Genomic DNA, 27,114 nt, shown 5'->3' with positions numbered 1-27,114 from the left:
CAATGGAAATTAAAATGACCCTTGAGTTTTACTTTTTGCCAATATCTGCAGTTCTGTGATTTCATTATATTCGTAAAATGGGTAGGTTAGAAATATCTTACATTAACAATTCATAGGCAATGCAATAGATATGTTAACTGTGAGAAAATTTGAACAAGAACAGAAGAGAAACTGTATCTTCCTATGTTTATAATATTTGCTTCTTGATGATTGTATAGATAGACTAAATATATTTAGTATAGAACTTTTACAAATATTTTTTTACTATCTGTAAATCATGCGTAAATAGCACAGCTTCATGTTTTTTATTCAGAGTGGAAAGCGAGTATGCTTTCATCTTTAATGAAATTCTTTTTTTTAAGTCTTATTTTATTTTTGAGAGAGAGAGAGAGAGAGAGCGCTCATGAGCAGGAGAGGGGCAGAGAGAGAGGGAGACGCAGAATCCGAAGCAGGCTCCAGGCTCTGAGCTGTCAGCACAGAGCCCGACGCGGGGCTTGAACCCATGAACCGTGAGATCGTGACCTGAACTGAAGTCAGACACTTAACTGACTGAGCCTCCCAGGTGCCCCCCTCTTTAATGAAATTCTGAAATTTACTCAGAGAATCATAAATGTGAGGTGTCAGGTATGTTAATAGAAGGACCCTTGACCAGAAGTCGGTTGTGATGTGTTCAGTCGTGGCTCCTGGCGTTCCGGGGTCAAGGGCTGACCTTTCCAAGGTCTGTGATGGCACAGGTACGATGGGTGTGTTGGGGCCGAACGATCTCAGATCTCTTCCAAGTGTGAGCTGCTCGGACTCCTCTGTGCACCTGGGACTCGAGGAGCTTGTGAGGTGCCCTGCGCTCTTTGTGCAAGCGTCCGCTTGGCCCTGTGCGCTGTCGTCATGTGGCTCCAAGATGATGAGAGAACGGCCTCACTGTCAGTGAACAGCGTCCTCTGCAATGCATTTTCCCCAACGTCAGAGACTGTGCTGGGCCAACAGGTGCAGCCGTTTCAGATGTAGCCCTCATTGCGGGAAGTAACACGGGGATTTGCTTCCTCCGGGGAAGGGGCTGTGCGGGATGAGCAGGAGAACGTTGATTTAAAATGGTAGAATCACCTGTACCGAGGTAAACAACCTGGCAAATACTTCCAGCTACGTGTGCTGGTTCGGGGTCTGTCTTCGGCACGGTGGGAATCTGTTTTAAGCATAAAACCTATTACGCTCACCCCTGTGACAGTTCACAATGCATCTGTAGTCCCGTCCTGACCTGAAGGAGCCTGGTGTCTCCAACAGCAGGGCGGGAGGGCCCCTTCTAAGTCGGGACACGGGGCAGGAGGCAGGACCCATTTGGACCGATGTCTCTTCCTGGGATGGGATTAGTAAAAGGTTAACCCGGCATTTGGCAAGGACACTTGAGGAGCCCAGCGTCCCAGCTCTAGGTGGAGAGAGCTGAGGGCTGTGGGGGGCACTGGAAGGAGGCCCTGTCACTCAGAAGCGGGCTGGACACGGCAGGTCACGGCCCTGCACCACCTCCTGCAGATGGACAGCGGGTGCGTCTGGGTCTGTCCTCCAAGCCTGACCCATACAGGGCTGTGTCCTGATTCCTTCCTGTCAGCCGAGCCGATTTTCACTCTCAGGAGACTGAGGAGCTACGCTATTCACCATGTCAACATGTTTGTGCTATAAGACAGAATAGTCCGGGAAGGAGGGTTGATGCTCCTGACCGAGGATCACTTGGTTCAACCTGGTGGCACAGAGACTCGGGGCCACCAAGGGGCTTAACTTCCAACTTACAATTTAGCTTAGTTGTAACTCTGATCCTCGTGGATGCTGGTTTCTGCATGTGTAGGTGTCAATAGCGATGCTCGCTTACGGTGGCCTCGGGGACAAAGCGAGGTGCTCTGTGTAGGGCCCCCTCCGTATGATGATGCACCATATACTCTGCTGACTCCCCCTCCCCCATGTCCCTTCTGTGATTCTCCCCTGCTGTTATGGTTCTGGATGGAAGCAGGTGCAGAAAGATGTTGAAAGCAATTGTCTTGCCTAACGGAAGAGTATGTCTGACCATTTGGTTTAAAATGGTTTATGACGTTCATAACATTTTATCAGCTTTAAGGACCTGGATGTGGTCCTCTCCAGGTTCTTGTTCCTGCCTCTGGCCCAGGCCTTGGTCGTCCTCAAGCAGACAGCCTGGCTGGCTTTCCCTTTGCTGCGCCTCTCCATGCTCAGCCCCCCGGGAGCGAGGGCCGACCCAGGTCCCACACGCCGGGAGTGAGGGCGCTCCTACCTCCTCTCAAGTCCGACAAGGTCTTGTGATACAGGAGTAGAAGTTGGCTCTTTGAATCAGCCCAGCCATGCAGTTGACATCCCATGGGGCATCCTTTGACCGTTGAGCGACAGAAGGTGATCATAAGCAATTCCTCTGCCTTTCTCCCTCCAGGGATCTGTTCTGCGTGGTGGGGGACTTCAGCGGCTGAACCACCTGCTTGTTACTCAGCCGGGCAAGCTTCTTCAATGTGTTCTCAGTGTTTGTGGAACTCATGCCATCCTAGGGACAATCACATAAATGATAAACTCAAAAGGCCATATGGAAACATCGAGGACAAGTGTCAGAGAACGGGCAACAGCCAAGAGGACGGATGTTCTGATGCACAAGAAGACAGCCCCTCTGTTGGCACTCAGCAAGGTCTTTGGGCCATTTGCAATGGCTGTGACCGTCTAACAATTCATTTAACATGTAACTTAACACGTCTCCTATATGTTCTGAGGATGCTGGATTGAAATTAGGAAGGTAAATAGGTTTATTAGACAAACATCAACTGAGCTTTTTTATATTGACAAATAAGTTCTATGAACTAGAGGAATCAGGAATTGAGTGATGTTTTGCCCCCACAATGTCAAACTAACCTTACATTTTGGAGATTGATAGGATTTGGTAATAAAGTATTTTATATATACACATATATTATACATACGTATATTGTGCCCATGCACATGTATAAATATTATACATATATACACATACATATATGCATATGTGCACATTTTACACATATACATATGTTATATAATATATAGTGTGTATATATATATATATATATACCATTAAATGAATATATAATATATATGCACATAAAGTGTTTTATACATATGCTATGATTTGTCAATAGTTTACTATTGTGTTATTTTTTTACTAATGAGTGGTATTGACTTACAGAACTTTATCTTTTAATCCTCAATAAGGACTGGTTTCAAGATCAGTTTAGCCTCATAAAATAGATGTATTGGAATGTTCTTTCAACTCCTCCCAGGGAGACTTTATATTAGGGGTTCATTGAATCTTTTGTGAAGCTAACTTTTCTTGTCAGTCCCACTGGTCTGGCCAGGTGCCCTGTGGAAGGGACAGTCCAAAGCTCTATGCTAACAAAGCCAAAGAGAATCAAGGTTCAACAAGCTCACACACAAATAATTCACTCGACAAAGTTACCTCTCTGACCTCATTATTGGTAATGGACATTGCAACTTAATGCTCCCCGTGTTACTACGCTCCATCCACTAAGGATTGTTGGATTATTTTAGAGGTTCTTTTTTTTAAGTAAGTCCTATGGCCAATGTGGGGCTTGAACTCACGACCCTGAGATCAAGAGTCCCATGCTCCAACACAGCCATCCAGGTGTCCCCATTTCAAAGATTTTAGGGGCGCCTGGGTGGCTCAGTCGGTTAGGCGTCCGACTTCAGCTCAGGTCACGATCTTGCGGTCCGTGAGTTCGAGCCCCGCGTCTGGCTCTGGGCTGATGGCTCAGAGCCTGGAGCCTGCTTCCGATTCTGTGTCTCCCTCTCTCTCTCTGCCCCTCCCCCGTTCATGCTCTGTCTCTCTCTGTCTCAAAAATAAATAAAACGTTAAAAAAATAATAATAATAAAAAAATAATAATAATTAAAAAAAAGATTTTAAAGATTCTTCATCAACATGTAGCTCTTAGCCAGAAATTGCAATTAGATACAATTCTTTTCACTTTGTTTTTACAGCTTTGTTGGGATATAATTGACTTACAATTACCTACATATTTTAAAAGGTAGACTTTGATCAGTTTTAACGTATGTGTATGCCTAAGAAACTATCCCCACAATCAAGGTAATGAACATACATACCGCCCTCCAAAATTTCCTATCTTCCCAACCCTTACCCCCAGGTAATAATTTCCACCTTATCCCCAGGCAACAACTTTTTCTTATTTGCTCATTTATGATTTTATTAGATTTCTCTTTCTGCCTATCAGTACAGACTCAATGGTTTATAACATGGGTTTTGTTTTGAGAGTCAGTGATCATAGGAAGAGCTTGTTCGACAAGGCACTGGATTTTTTCGTTTCCACATTTCCATTTCATTCTTTTGCTAGGCAGTCTAAACCAGGGGGACATATTTTCCTCAGCTGATTACTTGCTCCAAACTGCAGAGGATCTGCTATTCTCTTTGATGTGGCTCACGGAGGTCCACTTTACTAGATGCCGAAGGTCTGGTTTGCAGATGTTGACATAAAAACCAAAAATATAATTATTGGAAAATTAGTTGATGCCTTTTCCAGTATTTCAGAGAAAGGCAATATAATGTTTCTAATAAATGTTGATTTGCCTGCCCGGAAATTAAAACAGAGTAAAATATCCTCATGTTTTTCTTTGAAAGTTTTTCAAATAGAAGCTTCATATATTAATGATGTGCATGGAAACTCAGGGGGCAAATGCCCAAAGGCTTCCTTAGCCCTTTGACTGCTGAGTCACTGAGAATCCAATTTTAATTATAAGTAGGTTGACTTTGCTTCCATCAAAACCTCCTCTTGTCCACATCTTACTGAGATATAATTAGGATCAAATATCAAATACTGGGTTCTGGGTTAGTTAGCCTAATTTTCTTGGCAACTAATTATTCCACTGGGTTGATTTTTTTTCAGGTACTTTCTTAGGCCTGGTTCTTTCAAGCCTTCTGAACATTCTTCTGGAAGTGATTCACTTGGTTATAAAACACCAAGACCAACGTTATTTTCCCCAAGGCGTGTCTTAAAAGTTTGAGTCATTATTTACTACACGTATTCATTTTTGAAGTGGAAATATAGTTTCAAGTAGTGCGTTTAGGTATTAATGGAGTCCAAGGTTAGTGTGAAAGCCGTACTCCTTGTAAAGTTACAGGAATATGAACTCAGACATGAAGGCGGGCTTCAGGGCAGAGTGGATAAAAGAAGCAGAAGGTGATGTGGGAATAGAGAGAGAGAAGCTGTGTACCGAGGAGAGCAGACACAGGCAGTGAGGAGTGACATCAGAGGAAACCTCTTACATGATCAAGTAGGAGCGAGAGTTCCTTTAATCACATCCTCTTATGACAATTAATCCCTTCATTATAGATGAATTAAGCTTCTTCCGTGCTCATGGATTGGAAGAATAAATATTGTTAAAATGTCAACACTACGCAAAGCTATCTACACATTCAACGCAATCCCAATCAAATTGCACTGGCATTCTTCTCAAAGCTAGAACAAATAATCCTAAAATTTGTATGGAACCACAAAAGACCCCAAAGGGCCAAAGTAATATTGAAGAAGAAGACCAAAGCGGGAGGCATCACAATCCCAGACCTTAGCCTCTACTACAAAGCTGTAATCATCAAGACAGCATGGTATTGGAACAAAAACAGACACATAGACCAACATGAAACAGAATGGAGACTCCAGAATTGGACCCACAAATGTATGGCCAACTAATCTTTGACAAAGCAGGGAAGAATATCCGATGGAAAAAAGACAGTCTCTTTAACAAATGGTGCTGGGAGAACTGGACAGCAACATACAGAAGAATGAAACTAGATCACTTGCTTACACCATTCACAAACAACAACAACAACAACAACAACAACAACAACAACAAAAACACCTCAAAATGGATGAAAGACCTAAACGTAAGATAGGAAACCATCAAAACCATAGAGGAGAAAACAGAAAACAACCTCTTTGACCTCAGCCACAGCAACTTCTTACCTGACACATCTCTGAGGCAAGGGAATTAAAAGCAAAAATGAACTATTGGGACCTCACGAAGATAAAAAGTTTCTGCACAGCAAATGAAACAATCAACAAAACTAAAAGGCAACCGATGGAATGGGAGAAGATATTTGCAAATGACATATCAGATAAAGGGCTATTATCCAAAATCTATAAAGAACTTACCAAACTCCACACCCAAAAAACAATTAATCCAGTGAAGAAATGGGCAGAAGACATGAATAGACACTTTTCCAAAGAAGACTTCCAGATGGCTAACACGCACATGAAAAGATACTGAACATCACTCATCAGCAGAGAAATACCAACCAAAACCACAGTGAGGTACCACCTCACACCTGTCACAATGGCTAAAATTAACATCACAAGAAACAACAGATGTTGGCAAGGATGTGGAGAAAGGAGAACCCTCTTGCCCTGCTGGTGGGAATGTAATCTGGTGCAGCCACTCTGGAGAACAGTATGGAGGTTCCTCAAAAAATTGAAGTAGAACTACCCTATGACCCAGCAACTGTGTGACTAGGTATTTGTCTAAAGGATACAAAAATGCTGATTCAAAGGGGTACATGCACCCCAGTGTTTAGAGCAGCACTATCGATAATAACCAAAGTATGGCAAGAGCCCAAATATCCACCGATGGATGAATGGATAGAGAAGACGTGATATATACATTGGAGTATTACTTGGCAATCAAAAAGAATGAAATCTTTCCATTTGCAACAATGTGGATGGAACCAGAGGGTATTATGCTAAGCGAAATAAGTCAGAGAAAAACAAATATCATATGGTTTCACTCATATGTGGATTTGAGAAACACAACAGAGGAACATAGGAGTAGGGAGGGAAAGATAAGATAAAAACAGAGAGGGAGGCAAACCATAAGAGGCTCTTAAATACACAGAACAAACTGAGGGTCGCTGGAGGGGACGAGGGGGGAGGGTGGGGAAAATGGGGGAGGCATTCAGGGGGGTGCTTGCTGGGATGAGCACTGGGTGTGGAATGTAACAGCGATGACTCGCTGCGTCCTGCTCCTGAAACGAATGCTACACCATACGGTACCTAAATTGAATTTAAATACATAAATTCAAAATCATGAAAATAAAAATGCATTCCTAAGGGATGCAAACAAAACAAAACAAAACAATTATTTTGACTTACTTTTGAACTGCACTGGAGTTAATGGCTATCCCGATTTCTCCTGCTTCATATTTTTTCTTTTCCTTCGTGCTTGTCGTCTTGTTCTGTGTGTGTGGCCGATACAGAACTGGCACCTGCAAAGGAGACCTGTTTTCAGAACCCTATTCGCACCCACGTGTCTCCTGCTGCATGCGCGTCTAGTGAAGTCTGAGCTGGTGACACGCGTGTCGTCTACTTCCGTGGGCGGAGAGGTGTCCAGCGGAACCAGGAAGCGTGACGTGTGTGGGCCCTGCCGACGAGTGACAGTCACTTCCTCTGAGCATGGCAGGCTCCCTTCGGTTCCACAGGACAACCCCATTCCACGTGCTCTCCTGCTTTCATCCCGCGTGTCGGCAGGGAGCCAGGCATGGGTGGGAACCACTGGGGAAAGTGAAATTCTGTGGCTCTCTTCTGCTGCCTCCCTCAGACTCCCCACTAAAGAGCTGAGTGTCCACACAGGATGCAGAGAACGTGGAAGGATCCCGAATGGGCCCAGCTTGAGGCAGCTTTCCAAAGAGCAGGACTGGGGACTCCCCACCACCCTGGTTGGAAGCCCCGCGAGCTATGGAGTTACAAGGGTGCAAGACGGGGAGTTAAGGTCACTGGTACAAAGACTGGCTTTCAAAAGGAAGAACGGGGCCTAGAAGTGAACAATGGAGAAAAAAAAAATCATCAGGGCGAGGTTAAATGACCCGGTCTCCATTTTGCTGCATTTACCCCACTGACACAGAGGCCAGACGGGTCCCAAACGTGTGGGACTGCAGTCCTGGTTGGATGTGTCACCGCCTGTGAAAACAAAGCGATTGCATATCACCCTTGTGTCTCACTCGTCCTTTAGGATTCAAAGTAAGATTTCCGTAAACTCCTTGTTCTTATCCTGGCGTTTGCGAATGCCCTGGGCTGGCTGTGTATGTATCCTCAAGACTTGTGGTCCTCACGTGTGCACAGAACACACACACGCACGCACACACACGACGCGGGCACACCCACGCTCACACATCCTCTACCTGCTCCCGCAGACCGTCACTATTCCTTGTTTCTGGGCTTCTGCCGTGCCACCGGCTGCAACCCACCTATGACCTCATGATCCACTGTGAGGTTCATGCCAGTTTTAGGACTGCCACATGATGTAATTTGGGGTGAGGCCATGTCTTAGTTTCATTATTCGTCCCAGGGCGTCAAGTATAGGGCTCTGGACAGGACAGATTCTCCATAATTGTATATGGCTATAATCTCATATATATATATATATATATATTATATATATATATATAATTTATATATATATAATCTCATATATAATCCCATAATCTCAATCGATTGATTGTGGCTAATATTTTAGGAACTCCCTGAGGAGTAAAAGCACAATCTTAGCACCTGGGGAAAAGTGCAGGGCGTGCCCTCAGGAGGGTTTGCCTGCACTGGGGATGGGCTTACACTTTTCCTCAGCATTCTTATATAATGAAGTAAGATGCTTGCTAAAAATACAAGTTTTAGAGATTTTTTTTTTCCACTTGGATTGGAGCTGAATTGCTTTGCACATTCTTTGGAGAAACGACTGAAATCCTGTTAGCACGATGAGTCAGCTGTCTATATTTATGACATTGGCTTTCTGGAGTGCATATATTTATTAGGGAATGGTACCTGAGGGAATAAGGAAATCAAGACGGATGTCTTAGGTTGCCTCTGTGCGATGCCTGAGCAACTTACATATTCTACCAAATCGGTAAAAAAATCGTGCAAGCATGCAAGTTAATTGTTTGGAATTTTGAGTGCAGGGAATCTGAAAGAATGAGTTTTTCATTTTTCATTATTTTTGCTTCATGTAGACATGATTCAAATACTAAGAATTACATCGCACCTTTAAACTAGGTACCTGAAAGCCGTTCGTGACTATCTGACATTCTCCATCTTTGCGCACTCATTTGTTAGGTGAAGGATACATGTCTGGTTCCACGTCAGGCATCAAAATTCCTTTCAAAGAGAAAATCGTTGTTTGGAAAGCTATTTTCTGCCATCCGTGCAGATCGAGGTAAGACCCTCGGCGTAAGTGTCCCCCACGGAGTCAGGGCAAAGGGATGTTTTTCTCAATATGACAAACCAACTTGAATGTACTTACTGTTCTGCAGAAGGAAAGAAGAAATGCTAAGAGAGGGGCAGAGCACAGAGCCTGGCAGAACAAGGGTGACGGGACATCGCCTGAGGGCAGGCAAGGAGAGAAAGCCAAGTGGCCAGTGTGAATGTGAGAAAGCAGGTCACTTGCAGGAATCACAACCGCACGCCACGGGGATGCTCCTCCAGTGCATACGCTTCTTGAGTCAGCTCTGTGGTGAATCCCGCGAGGCAGATCTGGACTGAGCCTGGGGAATCTTGGAGGGTGTGCACGGCAGTCGGGACCAGGGCAGGGGGTCCTCGAGTTCCCCGGCGGAGGCAGGCAGCTGTTATTTATATTACAGAGGACGACCTAAATTCCAGTAACGTTTTTATGGTCACTGAAAAGAGCATCATCCTGTTGAAATGTGTTGCAGGTGAAGTATCACTTCTAATCAATCAGCATCCTCTCTAGGAGAGGCGGCGTGGCCAGCTTTAAGCAGGGCACCGAAGGGCGCAGAACGGGCACAGTGTACCCATGCACGGAAACTAGGAAAAGGGGATGGGATTCAAGTTGAATGTGAGAGAGTAACCGCTCTGGGATGGGCGAGGGGAAGAGTTCTTCCCAGACGCTGGAAATGAAGAAGGGAATGGGCTTGGTTTCTAGTGGGAAGGGGAACGGACCAACCTGCTGTGGACACATCCCTGGATGGAGCACACATCCTCGGGGGAGACGCAGTGGGTTTTCTTTGATATTTAAGTCAAAGCCTCTCTATACATCCAAGTGGCTATTTACTCACGGCACAGCTTCTCTTCCTGTGTTTGAAGCCTGTCAATGAGTGTACCATTCATCCATCCTCCTGTGATTCTAAACAAACACACCAAAGAGCTGGGATCGCACGGGGAATAAAAGCCACAAAAGAAAAGCGGTCTAGATATCATCTGTATTTACAAATTCGTGTTCTCGGGGCATAATTGGTAAAGTAGAAGGGTAATTTTCTCCCCGTTCCACACTGCCTCTCTTCCAGCTATTTTTAGGGTGGTGTTTGGGGAGCGAATGCACCGTCCCCCCCACCCCCGCACCCCCTGCAGCTGTCTGCCAGTCCCGACAGGCTGCTGAGTGCAGTGTGAGGCAGAGCCTTGAGATGCAAATGTGTGGGATAAGAGGGGAACAGGACACACACGGGGCTGGGGTCAGGGTCGAGGCAGGTGTCTTGCAGGACTGCTTTCTCTGTGGATCCGGTAGGTGCTTGGAAGCACAGTACAGTCTTCTCAGTAAATAACCTGTAAAACTCCTGTCTGTAGGAGAGGACTGGCTGGTCTTTCAGAAGAAGAGCCTGGTGGTTTCCTTTATATGGAAATTTCTTAACAGCCATTTTGTGTAATTCTTAGGGGAATGTCCTGCCCAGGAATGCTGGGGGTGGGGGTGGGGTCTCCGCATGCTGGTTTTGATAGTTACTGTATTTTCTAAAGGAGCAGGGCTTTGATAATACCCATAGGCATAGGCTACCTTTTGAGAAATGAAGCCGTGACTAACACCCTAGATGAACTTTCTACAGCCGGGACACTAAACACATTTTTATCTGTGTCTTTACCTATTCTTTATCTTGCTCATTTGAAAACAGAAATAAATCATGAGCGGAACGTGATGAGTACTTGGCTCAGCTGTAGAAATCAGAGCTCATCGTGGGTGTGGAGGTAATGGGTCGATCAGTTTAGTAAATTGGGTATGAACCTCTGAGTCAAAAGCTAAATTCCAAAACAGACATTCTACACAACGCTTGTCATTTAGGATACAAAATATATACCCACACGTATGCAAGGGGCACATTTAAAATTCTGAGATTGTGTCACATTGTGCTGAGCAAATGCCGCTGGTCCATTTTCCACCCTTGGGGATTTATGAATGACTTACCACAGCATCAGTTCTGGGTATGGGCACCGAAACGGGTCTGTCTTTTAGCATATAATGCCAAATTGGAGACCTTTGTATTTGTGATACTTGCATATTTATTTTGTGTTTTAACGCTCTTTTATATCCGTTTGTTATGTCAAAGCCGGTAAGATTCTCAATACCCCACTCTGGATAGATTTCCACAGTTTGGTGACACTGTTTCAAATGGTTTTCTAACCCAACGTTAGATTGTCTTTTAGAGAGTTACTGTTTTCTTTTACCGTGTTTTTATTTATTTGTTTTTGTTTTCTGGGTTTCCCCCCACCCCCGGTCTTTGTTGCTTATTTCTCTGTTTATCTACGCCAGTTGTTTGGAAAAGAAATACAAAAGTATTCCTTTAAGTGCTTATATTTTTACCTATGTAACGATTAAAACCGTGTTTTGGCTTCTGTGAGGCGAGTGATTTATTACTCTTTATTACTCACGCAATTCCTTATATCCATATTAAAAAATACCTGATCTTTCAAAAAAAATTTCGTTTTAAAATATCTGATTTACTGACCAGTATTTTATCACATTTAAAACACTGGGCCCAGGTTTATGCTTCACAGTTTTCAATGTCAATTTATTTAGTCCATATTTTTGGCAATTTTAGTCCATACTTTTGGTCCTAGTTTAGACCTAAATTACTTCCGTTTGCATTTGAATTGCTTACTGTCCAATAAATTCATAGCCGAAATTGTGTTTAAATTCTTTTTCTTTTCAAGGACAAGAGACGGGTTTATAATCTGCATGTCATTTATTGCTGATAGTGTTGTTGTTGCCACGACCTGTCAGTGAAAACCTGGCCGCTTATAAAATTCTCGGGTTCCTGTTTTTACTGCAAGTTGCCTAAAAATGAGGCACGATGTCCTTTAAAAATTAAGGCTGGACAGGATTACGAGGCTAGTGTGATCTTTTTTTTTTTTTTTTTTTAATTTTTTTTTTCAACGTTTTTAATTTATTTTTGGGACAGAGAGAGACAGAGCATGAACGGGGGAGGGGCAGAGAGAGAGGGAGACACAGAATCGGAAACAGGCTCCAGGCTCCGAGCCATCAGCCCAGAGCCTGACGCGGGGCTCGAACTCACGGACCGCGAGATCGTGACCTGGCTGAAGTCGGACGCTTAACCGACTGCGCCACCCAGGCGCCCCTAGTGTGATCTTTATTTATGCATTGGAATTTGTTTAATCAATATGCCTGTACATTATTCAATCAATTTTCATGATTTATTAAAACTTGCCCTATTTTCTGTTATTATTTTATTTAAATTAAAAAAAATAATCGGCACACGCTTGTCCATTCTTACTTTCAGATTTTGCTTTGGTCTTGGCTTCTGTTCCCGTTGTTCCACATTTTTCCTCGGGTTCACCAAATATATCTTCAACTTAGACCTTCCGTCTCTGCCTCCATTTTTGTCACCTCAGCTTGACTCACATCTCCTCAGCCTCTTTCTTTGCTAATGTAGCTGTTTCCATGTCACTTTTCTGTGTGCCGTTCGATTTTACATTTCGATGAATTCCAAAGTGAAGTTGAGTTCTTGCATGTTCCAGGCTTTGCCCCCCTTCCCCCCCACCCCCCGTGCGTCCTCACCTTCGTGTTGCCTGAGTGCGGGCATCTCTCCTATGTTTGGCTTCACCTTTAGTTTACAGAGACCGTGTCTTATTATGGCCCTCTACGAACCGCTCACCCCTTCTCTAGATTTCCCCTGCTTCCTCAGGAATTCACCTTCTGCTGTGTTATGTTGTCACCAGTCTTTAAACTTCTCTTCCCCTTGTGCTGGTGACATCACGGGGACGCCCAAGGAGTCATATCAGGGGGCCCCTCCTCTTGAGTGCAGGTGGCACCTGCCACTGGCTTCTCACCAGCACAATATGGCAAAGGGGAGTCCTGGCACCGTCTTGGTGGCTGAAGGGGACATTCTGCCGTTGGTCTTGAACTTGCTGGTTCTCAGGCAGTCGCCCCGGCTGCGGGCTCCCTGGTGACAGCCAGAGAAACCCGGACCCCAGACTCCATGGCTGCGACGAGCTGAGTCCTGCCGACAAACCCAGAAGAAAGTCCTGAGCTCCAGGTGAGATCGCCTAAGACCCACCGAAGCTGTGTCCAGACTCCTGGCTGCCGGATGGCCCATCCATGCTGCTTTCAGCTGCTGAGATTTTGATAATTTTTTACTCAGTGATGGAAAGCAACACTCTCATTCTGCAGTACTTTGAAAACTCTATGTTAATGCCTCTCCTTATTCATTTTCAAAAGTTTTTTAAAAAGCTTTTATTTATTTATTTATTTAAAATTTAATTTAATGTTTATTTTTGGGAGAGAGACAGACAGAGCATGAGCCGGGGAGGGGCAGAGAGAGAGGAAGACACAGAATCCGAAGCAGGCTCCAGGCTCCGAGCTGTCAGCCCAGAGCCGGATGCGGGGCTCGAACTCATGAACTGTAAGATCACGACCTGAGCTGAAGTTGGACACTTAAGCGACTGAGCCATCCAGGTGACCCTTGGTTTTTTTAAAGCTTTTTTTTTTTAATGTTTATTTATTTATTTTGAGAGAGAGAGAGCACAGCAGAGGATGGGCGGAGAGAGAAGGGGAGAGAGAATCCCAAGCAGGCTCCGTGCTGTCAGCAGAGAGCCCAACACGATGTGGGGCTCAATCTCACCCAACAGCAAGATCATGACCTGGAGCCAAAATCAAGAGTCAGACACTCAATCGACTGAGCCACCCGGGCGCCCCATCTCCTTGTTCATTTTTAAACAAAAATCTCATGGCCAAAGACCCTCATTTATTGTGGAAACAATTGTTTTGTTTTCGTCACTAGACTAAAGAAACAACAGACCCAGAACCAAAGCTTTGCATTTTGTGAAAGTTTATTTGAAGGTAAATATGTATTTTTTTGTCCGTCATTTACAGGAGCTCAAGTTGCTTTCTAGCGTTGTAGAGATTATTCTCCATGCCTAGAAAATATTAGTGCTATTAGCCAAGAGCATCTAGTTGGGGGAATTTTGATTTATGACTGAGAATCAAATCTTGTCTTCTTGCCGGCATCCCCACAGACTCTTCTAAAGCTTGTGAGTGAATAAATTAGTCTGCTGAATGTCAACATAGGGGAAATATGCATAAAATTTACCCCCAAAATAATAATCCTAGTGCATTTTTAAAATTATTTTCTGGCTCATGGCCATAACGGAGACCCTTGGGCCCCAAGGAAGACTGTATTTTGGTTTTAAATGCATATTCTGGTGTCATCAGGACCACGGTAAGACTTCCTGGGGGAGGTTCACTCCATGTTCTCATCTTCTGTTTCCGACAACGCTTAATGAAGAATCTCTTACGATGCACTTGGCAGTGAAGGCCTACACGGGCTGCAGAGTAACCCAGGACTTCACACACATGCTCCATGCACGTTTGCAAAGCTGTCTCTGAAGACGAGGAGAGAAAGCTGTGTCCGCTCTGGAGGCCAGGGGGGTGACCCCCTCTGGAGGCCAGGGGTGACCCCCTCTGAAAGCCAGGGGAGATGAACCCCTCTGGAGGCTGGGGAAGTGACCCCCTCTGAAGGCCAGGAGAGGTGACCCCATCTAGAGGACAGGGGAGGTGACCCCCTCTGGAGGCTGGGGGGGATGATCCCTCTGGTGGCTGGGGGGGAATGACCCCTCTGGAGGCTGGGGAAGTGACCCCCTCTGAAGGCCAGAAGAGGTGACCCCCTCTAGAAGCCAGGGGAGGTGACCTCCTCTGGAGGCTGGGGGCATGACCCCTCTGGTGGCTGGGGGGGATGACCCCTCTGGTGGCTGGGGGAGGTGACCCCCTCTGGAGGCTGGGGAGGTGACCCCCTCTGGAGGCTGGGGAGGTGACCCCCTCTAGAGGCCAGGGGAGGTGACCCCCACTGGGGGCTGGGAGGTGGGTCACCCAACAGAAAGCTGCTCTCAGCCACCCCTCCAAGGGGGCCATGTTCCAGAAGATTCTTTCTGAGCCCACACAACCCCCATGCCCCCTGCATTAGTCAGCTGGGGCTGCCGTAACAGGTATCCCAGACTCGGGTTTAAACAACGGTCCCGCATGCTGGAGGCAGGGAGTCCGGGATCTGGGCGTGGGCAGGGCTGGTTCCTCCCAAGGCCTCTGTCCTGAACGTGCAGACATCGTCTTCTCTCGTGTCCTCACATGGCTGTCCCTCTATGTGTGTCTGTGTCCTGACCTCCTCTTCTTATAAGGACCCCAGTCAGATTGGATTAGTGACCTCATTTCACCTCTTTAAAGGACCCTTCTCCAAATACACTCACATTTTGAGGTCCTGGGAACTAGATTTCAAAACAAGAATTTCATGTGGACACAGTTCGGTCCATGCAGTGTCTGCTCCCATATCCCGGAAACCAACCCCGTCTTTGTGATTTCAGCCTCAGACTGGTCCTGGCTCAGAAACAGCCAACACCCACAGAAGCTCCCAGATCTGTTGGTGAGAAATCAGAGCAAGTGGGGGTATCATGGTCTTTCTGTCACTTTTCCAAGATTCCTCCGGGCTGCCGAACTCCAGATGTCCGTCTTCAGGAGGAGGATGGGGTCCTCGGTGACTTCCGTTCCCTTTGAACAGGGAAATTTGGTGTGCAATGGCACATGGATGCGAAGATACTTACCTTTGAGTGAAATCATGCAGGTGCACAATACGCAGACTTTTCTTTAAAAAATCGTAACATTTTTTAATGTGAGTGTAACTCATCATAAACATTGGAAAAAATAATCTAAGAGTGTGCTTGCAACAAACATCGGGTAGGGCGACATAACTAAATGTACTATGCAATCTAACTCCCGCTGGAAAGATGAGATATCTTGCCTTTTTTATATAAAAGCAAAGCCAAGGTGGGCGGGGAGGATTAATTTATGGAAGAAGAAATTACTTACAAAGAGTCTCCACATCTTGGGCAAATGTATCTGTTAGCAGTGACATATGGGCTTCTCTTTAAAAGCATAAGCTTTTTCAGATCCCATTAGGCATGCATTTTTCTAAATAGTTACTTTTGAACTTCATAAACAAGCCAAACAACATATGGAATGATTATGATTTGCATAAAATATGATGTGGGAAATGTCCCACAAATGATTCCTAAGTTGTTGCACACTTTTTTTTTGGAGAGACAACAAACTCCAAAGGAAAAAAACTGGCTTCAGTTTATGCTTAATTCTTTTTCAGTCGACCTCCCTTCTAATAAGGACCTTGTTTTCTTCTCTTTCTTTCTTTCTTTCTTTCTTTCTTTCTTTCTTTCTTTCTTTCTTTCTCTCATTCTTTCTCTTTCACTCTCTTTCTCCCTCTTTTTCTCTCTCTCCCTCTCTCCTCTCCTCTCCTCTCTTGTCTTCTCTTCTCCTCCCTTTCAGACCTTGTTTTCTAAGACCCTTTTTTGCTCCAGCTAAGTGCTACACATCATTTTTTTAGAGCTGACTGAACCCTTTCTGGTCACAAATGGGATTCTGTCTCTGTGACGTTGCTCTAGAACATGTGTGCTGGCCTGGCACTGAGGAAGCATCAAGAACAGAGTCCCCAATGAGTCCTTCCGGCCGCTGAGAGGGGACTTCCCTTGGGCTGTGTCACAATGTGCATGATGTCCCCCCCCAGGGACACCGTCAGTGACCTGTGGTGCCACTGAGGACCCTGTGCAGCCTCCTCCAGCTTCAACTTGACCCCTTCCACTCATATACATCACTATCTATCCTGCGTTTATGGGGACACTGAGGGTGTAGGTAACGGCGGGGGTGTGTAGGGGTAGTGAGACCATATCTAAGCCTGTCTTGAAGTTTATTGTATTGTGTCCATTTGTTTGATTTGTCTCTCCTTCGCCAAATACTCCTGGAGGGCAGCCAAGTGTCGAATACTGTGCCCAGTGACGGTGCCATCCGAATGAGTAAAACTTTGTTTTCTTACAATAGGCGCATGTTATTTAGATAATCAGAAAAACACCCACAAAATGAAGGCACATTCTCTGTGAAATACGAATGGGTATTCATAAGAAGATTAGACTAATTTTATGGAGGGCAAGAACCATATTTTCTCTGTCATTATATTCCATAAAATGTCTTGCTGAATACGTCTTACAAATTCGTTTATTTGTTTATTTAAAGTAGGCTGTAAGCCCAATGTGGGGGCTTGAACCCACAATCCCAAGAGAGAGCTAGAGTTGTATGCTCTATTGACTGAACCGGCCGGGAGCCCCTCTTGCTGAGTGCTTTTGCATACGCCTTTAGTAAATATTTCTGAATAATTGATTCTGAGATCCAAAGACATTAAATATTATTCACTGTAAGAAATTTCACTCCAGTGAATATGGGTAGAATAAATGCATTACAGGCAATAAACATTAGTTTTATAGAAAACATAAATGTAAGGAAAATTTTTAAAAGAGGTTTAGCATTAAATTTGTTCTGGGGATGGGATGTGATGAAACCATCACTACTTGCAAAATTCCAACTTTTTAAGAGGAATGCATCTTTTTACCTATTCCCATACAGTTTTTACCTTGTCAGGGTTTCTAGACTTAATTCTTGAAAATAACTCCTCCAACTATGTCAAAGTACCCCTGTGGACCATGCGAAGGGTCTCCCTGCTTCCAGCTTTGGTGCGAGGAGCAATCAGTGGGCGGAGGACCGTGTTCTGGGTGCTGTCTGCGCGTTTATTTAAATCTGGCCGAGCCAGGCATTGCCTAGCAACACGGCGCAGAGATAGGCCTCGGGACGAGCAGCAGAAGCTGTGACAGCAGTCAGCAGGAGACACTGTATAAAAAAGCATCCCAGCTGCTGATTGTTTTAAAGGAGGAAAATGCGTAAGATGAACTCTCGAGTTATGTCTGCTGTGTAGGCTCAGAGGCCCAGCAGCATGTGTCTACTTGCTGAGGGACACGTGCCTCGTTCCAGGGCCGGGTGGGCACAATTTCACCACCCCCTTCCTCATCCTGACAGTTACCTGTGCTGGTAAGGACCAGCAGGTGTCCGCCTCGACACGCGAGGAGTGGCCGGACTATGGCCGCACCACTCCTGTGTGTGCCTGTGCGTGCGGCATGAACATTTGCACACGCGCGAGCACAGAACGTACACACATACATGTGATGTGTGCGTACGGATGGAGAGAGCACAGATCGAGTGTTTGGAAGAAATGGGCTCACGTGATTATGGAGGCTGAGATGCCCGGGGTCTGCCACGCATACGCCGGAGACCCCGGGGGCCCCGGTGGCTCAGCTTTGAGTCTGAGTCTGAGTCCAAGGACAGTAGAAGACCGATGTCCCAGCTCAAAGACAGAAAGACAGAATTCCTCCCACTCAGTCTTTTTGCTCTCTTCAGGTCTCCAAAAGATCGTATGAAGCCCACCCACACTGGGGAGAGGGATCTCTTTACTCACCCCCTGCTTCAAATGTTAATCTCATCCAGACACTCAAGAGACACCTGGATTCATGGGTGACCAAATGTCTGGGTGCACAATGGCCTAGTCAAGTAGACACATGCAATTAACCACGATTATGGACAGACAGATAGATAGATAGACAGGCAGATAGACAGACAGACAGATAGACAGACAGACAGAGACATAGGCCTCGAGGCAGATAGCTATGGATAAACATGGACACAGACAGGCGGACAGAAGTGTGGAAAGCGACTTAGAATTCTCAACAGCTCTCTTGTTGACCACCTCTGTAGAAGTTGGAGATTCATTAACCTTTCAGGGTTTTATTTCCTAAATCACAACAACAACAAAAAAGGGTTTTAGACTCATCCATAAACTGTGGAGTAGAAAAAAGCAGGTTTTTTTTGTTTTCTGTAAATGTTTTTTAATGCTTATTTCTTGTCGGGAGAGACAGATTGTGAGTGGGGGAAGGGCAGAGAATCCAAAGCTGGCCGGATGTGGGGCTCAAACCCACGAACTGGGAGATCGTGACCTGAGCGTGACTGACTGAGCCACCCAGGTGCCCCCTACCCCATAAATATAAACAGTAGAGCAGCAAAATAATTTCTAAAATATGAGACAACCTTGAAAAAAAATAAGCAGGACAGTTACTGGTCTCTAGTTTTCTGTGACTTAACACCCGCTTTTCCTATTTTTCCCTTAACACCAGGATAATTGTAACGTTTTTGTGAGAGAGGGTGGTATTACCCGTTTCAGTACGTAGAAACGGAAGAGCAGTCCAAGCAACTTTCTAGCATGTCATTTCAGAAAGGGTTTAGGTTATGTTAAAACATTCACTGAAACACATTTCCTCCTAGCACATTCCATTTTGATAACGGGTTCATTCAAACGCAGCTACATACACACGTGGATTTTCTTGCCACGTACAATAGGAGGAAATCTGAGAAACAGTATGAACTATACACCTATATAACTCCTAATTTATGTTACATATAATGTGAGAACATATTCTAAACATATAGTAATATATTATAAAACACATAAATATTACACGATATATAATAGTGCAGTGAATATATAATGCAGCATAAGGTATCCCGGGACAACCAGAGTTTCTGGAGTTCGTCAAGCAAATGTAATGACCCTAACGTTTTCGAAGCAGCTTTTTATCTTGACTTCGAGTGTACGTAAATTCAGAATCAAAGGAAAAATAATGTCTTCATTTGGATTCGAAGGCGTTCAGTCTGCCTCAGACGTGTCTTTCGCTCACAGGGCATGCCTTCTCAACTTGCAGACAAATGTGGGGAATGACTCTTTCGGTTAGGAACCAATTTGTCCTTCACAAATGCATCTCCACAGGTTCTGTTAATTTGTTCATTAGGCCTCCATATGGGGTGCTCTGTGCTGAGAGGCAAACAGAAACAACTTGGAATGGATCTGTTTTGTAAATCGGGCGTGTGCATGAAAAGGAGAACCCACGATTCTGTGGCCTGATTTCCCTTAACTGATAAAATCCAGAGTTTGTTTGGGAAGTGTCTCTGCAGCCACCAGCAGAGATGGACGTTTCAGGGCTCTCTGTTTTGAATTGTCCGATAAAGGGACATAGTACATTGAACCATGTAAAATCAGTGTGTTGGCACGTCCAAAACGAACGCTTACTGGCACTTTCCTAGCCTTCAGCCGGTACAGCTATTGAAGAGAATCAGTCAATGGATTTAAGGGAATACGAGAAAGTCCGTGGATATTACTCAGACCAGAACTGGAGACTTGGGCTTTTTAGTAGCGCTATTTAGAAGCAGATACCTTTTGAGGTCGGGTAGGGAATATTTGTCCTCAGAGGTTTTAAGCAATAAATTGAGCATTATTCAAATAGATGTAAACGAGGGCGTGAGAGAGGAGACGTGAAAGAAAATGTGGTGCGGCAAGGCAGTAAGTGATTAGTACAAGAGCAGATTCATCAAATTACTGAATTAGAAATCACCTCTCACACAATTTTTATTCTGTTTCTAAGTTGTCTGCTCACCCTTCCTTATCCTTTTTTACTTTTCATTCCACTGCAGCTGTCAACATGTTTAGTCTCTAATTCTTGTTTGATTTGTACCAACCACACCAGTTCTGAGCCCTGCTGTTTTCACTGGCTTACTCCCAATCCCTTCTTTGACCCTATGTCGGGCAAACCCTTTCCGTCTTTCACGCCTGAAGCTCAAACCCGCTTCTAAAATCTTCCCTGCTCCAAACATCACATTTCTCAATCTGTTAGATGTGTCTGAACAATTATTTTCTTAACTCATAATTTATAACATAAATATTATCTTTTATCGTATATCAATTTCTCATGCCTCTTACTTCTCCAGTTACGAGATGATAAAGTCTTTGACGTTTGGGTCCATGCTTCACCATTATAATCCCCAGGCACACATAAGATCTTAATGATTAATCAAAAATAACTTACCGATGACCAACTCTTCCTAGCACACACTTATAGAATATGTATTATCCTCAAGGATTGACTATAGGACGACATACAACCAGCCTCAATAACTTTAAAAGATTAAAATATTGTTTTAACAAAGTGTTCTCTGATCATAACACCATGGAATGAGAAGTCGATAACAAAGGAATTTGGGAAAGTCACACCAATGCGTATATTAAACAACACCAACACATTCTTAAATAACCAATGCGTCAAATAAGAAATCACAAGAGAAATTTTTAAATACTTTGAGATTAATGAAGTGAGGACACAAAAGGCCAAAAATTATAGGATGGAACCAAAGCAGTATGTAAGGAGAAATGTATCAACGAATGACTACATTAGGAAAAAATATTGATCTCATATTGATAACCTAACCTTTTACCCTGAGACCCTGGGCCAATGCAAGCAAACTAAACGCGAAGCAATCAGAATGAAGGAAATAACAAAGATTAAAAATAGAAATTAACGAAATAGAGAATAGATAAATAGAGAAAAGCAGTAAGACCAAAAGTTAATTACTTTAGAAGAGCAACAAAATTGATAGATTTTTAGCTGGACTGAACAGGAAAAAAAGGAAGCCTCAGTAGTAAAATCAGGAATCAGAGAAGGAACTTACTTCCAATCTTACAGAAATCAAACATATTAGAAGGGAATCGTATGAAAAACTGGATGCCAATAAATCAGATAACTTCGATGAAATGGACAAGCTTCTAGAAAGACATAAACGACTGACACTGACTCAAGAGGAAATAGAACATCTGAATAGACATAGCAAACAAATTGAATTAGTAATCAAAGAATTTACCACAAAGGAAACCCTAACTCAGTTGGCTTTACTAATAAATTCCACCAAATATTTAACAAAGAATACCATTTTTTTTCAAACTCTCCCAAAAAATAGAAGAGGAGGAAATACTCAGCAGCTGATTCTACAAGGTTGTTATTCCTCTAATCGCAAAACGCAGACAAAGACGTGATAAAAAATCAGACCACAGACCAGTGTATCTTCTAAGCATAGACACAAAAATCCTCAACAAAATGGTAGCAAAAGAGCCACCCAGGAACCTATAAATGGGTTCTATACCATGACCTAAAGGCATTTATCCCAGCATTGCAAGACTGGATTAGCATCCTATAAGTCAATTGATGAAGTATCAGCAGAATAGAAGATAAAAATAAAACCTCATCAACTATCTCAATGGACACAGGAAAAAGAAAAAGAATTTTGATGAACCAAGTTCAACACCCTCCGCGATGCAGCAGTTAACTAAATCGGAATGGAAGCAGACTTCCTGGGGCTGGTAAACGTCGCCTACGAAACTCAGAGCTAGTGCCGCACTTAATGGCCAGAGACTGGCTGCTTTCCCCGGGAGACAAGAAACCAGACAGATGACACTCCTACCGCTCCTGTTCTACGGGAAACTGGAACGTGTAGCCAGGGAAGACTGGAAACAAACAGAAATAAAAGCAAGAAGTGCCGAAAAGCGAGGAGACTGTCCTCTCAGGCTGATGTCTCACAAAACCACATGAACACCCTGTGAATGCTCGGGCTTCCAACCCACGGCTGATCCGAAGGAAATAACACAAGCACTCTTGGGAGTTACATAGTCCGTGTTCGGTCTTCAGATACCAAAACAACAACAACAACAACAAAAAGGTTCTAAACACTTGGTCATGCTCTCTACTTACTCTCGGATCTTGGAGACATGACATGTGATTCTCGGGGCAATAGTAATGATTTACACGATTTTGGAGGAATGGATCACTAACACTGATTGCTAGTACTTATCGAGGGCTTGATGTGTACCAGGGATTATGCTAAGGACCTTCAGTATTATGTCCATCTAATTGTGAGAACTCTGTGGTTTAGATGCAATCATTGTCCCTATTCTTATAAACGAGGAAAGTGAAGAACAGAGAAGGTGGGTAACTTGTCTGTGATCACACAGCTAGAGTGGGTGGCTGAGCCTGGAGTGGAAACCAAGTGGGTGACGCCATACTTGTGCTGTTAGCCGTGAAGTCAAACTGATAGTGACTCACTACCTGTTCGCCATCAATTCTGTCGTTAGCACGCGCGACCCGCTAAGGGAGTGCGTGGGGGTGCGCACCTGGTGGCTGGCTATCGGTGTCCACGGATTATAGTTCAGTCCATCCTTCTTCACTCTGTCCTTACACTCAGATTGATTTACAGTTGGCCTGGCCAAGTCTTCTAGAACAAGTGCAGGTCAGAGGGAAAGAAAGGAGAGGGTGTCTCCCGGCCCAGAGTCTGACCTTTCCGAACTTTCCGTCCCTGCTCAGGGAAGGGAACCTGAGTACCCCTGGGTCTACCTGCCCCAAACAACCATCTGGGATGAGAGCGTTCAAAGTCCTCTCTTATCACTACGAAGTGTCCCGAACTGGGTCACACGTTCTTGAGCGGTCCGCACTGACCAGCACGTGTTGTTGTACGATCCCCTGTGTTAACGCCAGCGAAGAGCTCTGAAATGAGTAAACTCTGCCGTCTGAAGCTGATCTCTGATGATTTGGTCCTACCGGGAATCTCACAGGCATTTCCTAGCAGACAAATGTACTGTTAATTCAACAGAGAATACAAAGTTACAGCTTTCGTTTGCTGTAAAACAATAAAAGCACTGTTTCCATGTTTCCATAAGCAGCTTTATGATTAGTACAGTACATAGGGTCAGAGACAGTAAATCAAGTCATGTTATAATTCTTTTTACACAACAAAAAAGTTATATTCCTTTTTTTTTTTTTTGATGTTTAATTATTTTTGAGAGAGGGAGAAAGAGACAGAGCATGAGCGGGGGAGGGGCAGAGAGAGGGGGAGACACAGAATCCGAAGCAGGCTCCAGGCTCCGAGCTGTAGGCACAGAGCCCGACACGGGGCTCGAACTTGCGAACCATGAGATCGTGACCTGAGCCAGACGCTCAAAGGACTGAGCCACCCAGGCGCCCCTGAAAAGGAGTGTATTTTAATTCTTACCCTACCCTGCAAATAACATCACAGAATGGATATGGAGACACCCAGCTGGAGACAGAGGGTAGACCCCGCAGGCAGCCATGACAAACAGGGAAAGTGTTTGTAGGCACAAGTGCAGCATTTCGGATGGAATAATGAGGGTGGAATTCACAGAGCAGTTGTGTGAAATTAACTAATTCATTTATAACCCAGACATTTTCTGCGTCTCCACTAGGAATGGAGCTGAGTTAGATGGGGACACAAGGCCGCACGTGGTGTGAACCCAGGAGGGCTGTAGCAGCAGAGTATGGTAAGTGATCGTTACTCCTGTTCAGGACACAGAGGACGGTGGCCTCGGACGGGGGATGGGCACGTGGTGCAGACCACTCCCCGGGCACCGCCGTTCCCTCGCCATCTATGTGACCACCAGCTTGGCCACGTCAGCTCCCATACTCAACCCTGGGCGTCAACTGATGGCCTGGGGTCTGAAAATTCATCAGCGTTTGTGGGGGGCTCTGGGAGAGGCCCCAGAAGGACCGCAGGGCTGGGGGCGAAGGGTAGCCCGGAGGGGCGGCAGCCAGCTGACGGACGTGGGCAGGGACGCTCGGAGCTGATGTCCCCGCACACGGCTGCGGCGAGACGGGAAGCACGGAGTGTGGGGGCACCCAGGGCGCCCCGTCCGTCCTGCAGTTTCGGGGCTCTTACATTTCTGCAGAACATGGTTCCTGCAAAGCAGGCTTCACTGTGAGGGCATCTGAACACCTGACGGCCAACAAAGCCAAGGCACAGGCCAGGATTAGTAGGATAGGGACAAGTCTACTGCAAATCCAAGACCTCTCGGGGTAAAACATGAGCCACCTCGCAGAACATCAAAACATAACAGCAGGAGTAACCTCACGGTCTTCTGTTCCGCGGCAATGGCCGTGTTCTCGGCTAAGAACCAAAACTCACCTCCACACGCGCAAGTTAGCTACTGTTAGCTAGCCCATCTAAACCGTGAAATAAAACTTTGCTCTAAAAAGTGGGTTCATCTGCCCGAAAGTGATACTTACGTGTAATAGCTGGAAAAAAGTCAAGGAAAATACACACCTGCACACACACAAGATTATTCCTCACAGAAATTATTCAAGTATTTGTTAAACTCCTATCATGGGACACACATCATAAAAATATTAATCCCCATGGTGTTTATATTTACTAGAGGGGAAAATAAAATAAGTAAAGTTTACAGTATGGGAAAGAGTAATAAGAAAAATAAAATCTAAGAGAGATATTTTCAATTTTAAATAGTATGACCAGGGGAGACTTCACTGAGAAAGTTGCATTTTAGTGAAGGGGAAGCAGTGAAGGAGAGATGCAAATATCCAGTAAAAAGAGGTTTTCAGGTGCAGGGGACAGTGAGTGCAAAGGCCCTGAGGCAGCGAGGCGCCTGGCAGGTTGGGGGAACAAATCAGTGAGCGGGGGAAGCAGTCTGTGAGATGAGTCTCTGGGCCCCTAATCACACGACTGAAACTAGAGGTCCAGTGTGTTTCAGAACTCCAATTTTCCCAGATTTTTAGGAAGGTAAGTAGGAAAGGTCATTTTCTAATTAGGGAACCTACTTCATAATAAGTCGCAAAAGTAATACACGGCACGTTCGAGTTATGACACAACCCCTGGGGGCCTGTGCAACGCCCCATAATTACGTGGACAGAACCGCATGAAAAAACGGACATGCTCACTGAGTGGGGAAAAGACTAGAAAAAGCTTTGTTTCCGTTCAGGTTGCATTTTGCTGCCGTGCAAGTGTTGAGTGTTCATCCAATGCTGGGCATCTGACTTTTGAGCGATGTAGAACCAGGGAATCGGGGTGCTGCTGTCCTCCAGGTGTGGCCTGCATAAGATGAGGTGCAGGGAGGGTGTTGGGTGCAGGGTCCAGGGGCAGGTGGGCGGGCAGGTGCTCCGGCCACTCTGTGCAGGTGCTCAGTACAGTGCCCTGCTTCCTTGTGCCACTGAGGCAACCACGAGGACTTGACTGTGTGTGACTCCTCCAGTGTCCATTCCTTAGATGTTTGTTTGTTTTTATTTTTTTCTTTACGTTTTTATTTTATTTTTGAGAGACACAGCATAAGTGGGAGAGGGAAACACAGCAGAGAGAGAGGGAGACACAGAATCCGAGGCAGGCTCCAGGGTCCGAGCCATCAGCACAGAGCCCGACGCGGGGCTCAAACCCACGAACTGCGAGATCATGACCTGAGCCGAAGTCGGCCACCCAACCGACGGAGCCCCCCAGGCGCCCCATCCTTAGACATTTTAAAGTCATGTATTTAATTAGCTCTTTCCCCAAAGGTCTTTTGTTCCATGTAGGGTCCCCTCAGAGCAGACGTAGAAACTATGCAAGAGAAGCATGTTTTACCCTATCTCCTGAAAATCCCTTTTGTTGTTGACATCACACCGTGGCATGTCGGTATCGTAGTATCTGTGGACTGTTAAATTAATACCTATTTTGAGCACCGATAACAGGTGTTTCCACAGCTATCTCATCCCAGCAGCTAATTACAAAGCAATGCTCGAAGCTATCAGAGGGATTCAGTGCTCAGCAAAGCTGTCACTGCCCATTTCGGGCGGGCACATTGTTTCCTGTCTTTGGTGTCGTCCATAGAAATCCAACGGCTGGGGTCCCGTTCTGTTCCATTTTTCTTTCCTTTTCCTGGCTGCAGAGTTGATCATTCCGACATTGGTCCTGAAATTCAACATGGGTGGGCATGTCCGGTGGCCGGCTGGACAGAGCGTGCTCCCGGTAAACTGTCTAAGGTCCGTGCTCGGCCACATGGGGGTGGAAAGAGGGTGTTTTCCACTGTCCTGGGAGGTGGCCTGTCCTTGACGATCTCTGTAGCACCAATGTGTGTTTATTTGTGTGGCCGGGGTTAAGAAGCAGAAACTCTCTCCTGAGACTTTTGTTAAAAACACTCTCTAGCATTTCGTGATCCCTAACTTTACATTTTTGCATTTTAAGAATTAAATAATGTCATCTATTGTGCATCTCTCAGCTGGAATATTTTATATCCTTTTAAGGCCCTGTGTGTGGTTATTAACGCA

The 27,114-nt window shown here is 45.0% G+C and overlaps 1 long non-coding RNA gene across 1 annotated transcript; it reads right to left on the bottom strand.

The window, feature by feature from the left end:
* Window positions 1-385: 385 nt before the first annotated feature.
* LOC131483671 (uncharacterized) lies at window positions 386-8,301 on the bottom strand. The gene is made up of 3 exons (XR_009247856.1): window positions 8,214-8,301; window positions 7,189-7,301; window positions 386-2,530 (listed from the first exon to the last, which is right to left on the bottom strand). It is a non-coding gene; the product is annotated as an uncharacterized LOC131483671 (long non-coding RNA).
* Window positions 8,302-27,114: the final 18,813 nt, after the last annotated feature.

This window comes from Neofelis nebulosa, chromosome 8 (assembly GCF_028018385.1).
Source record: "Neofelis nebulosa isolate mNeoNeb1 chromosome 8, mNeoNeb1.pri, whole genome shotgun sequence".
NCBI lineage: Eukaryota > Metazoa > Chordata > Mammalia > Carnivora > Felidae > Neofelis > Neofelis nebulosa.
This window is presented reverse-complemented; position numbering and strand designations above follow the sequence as displayed.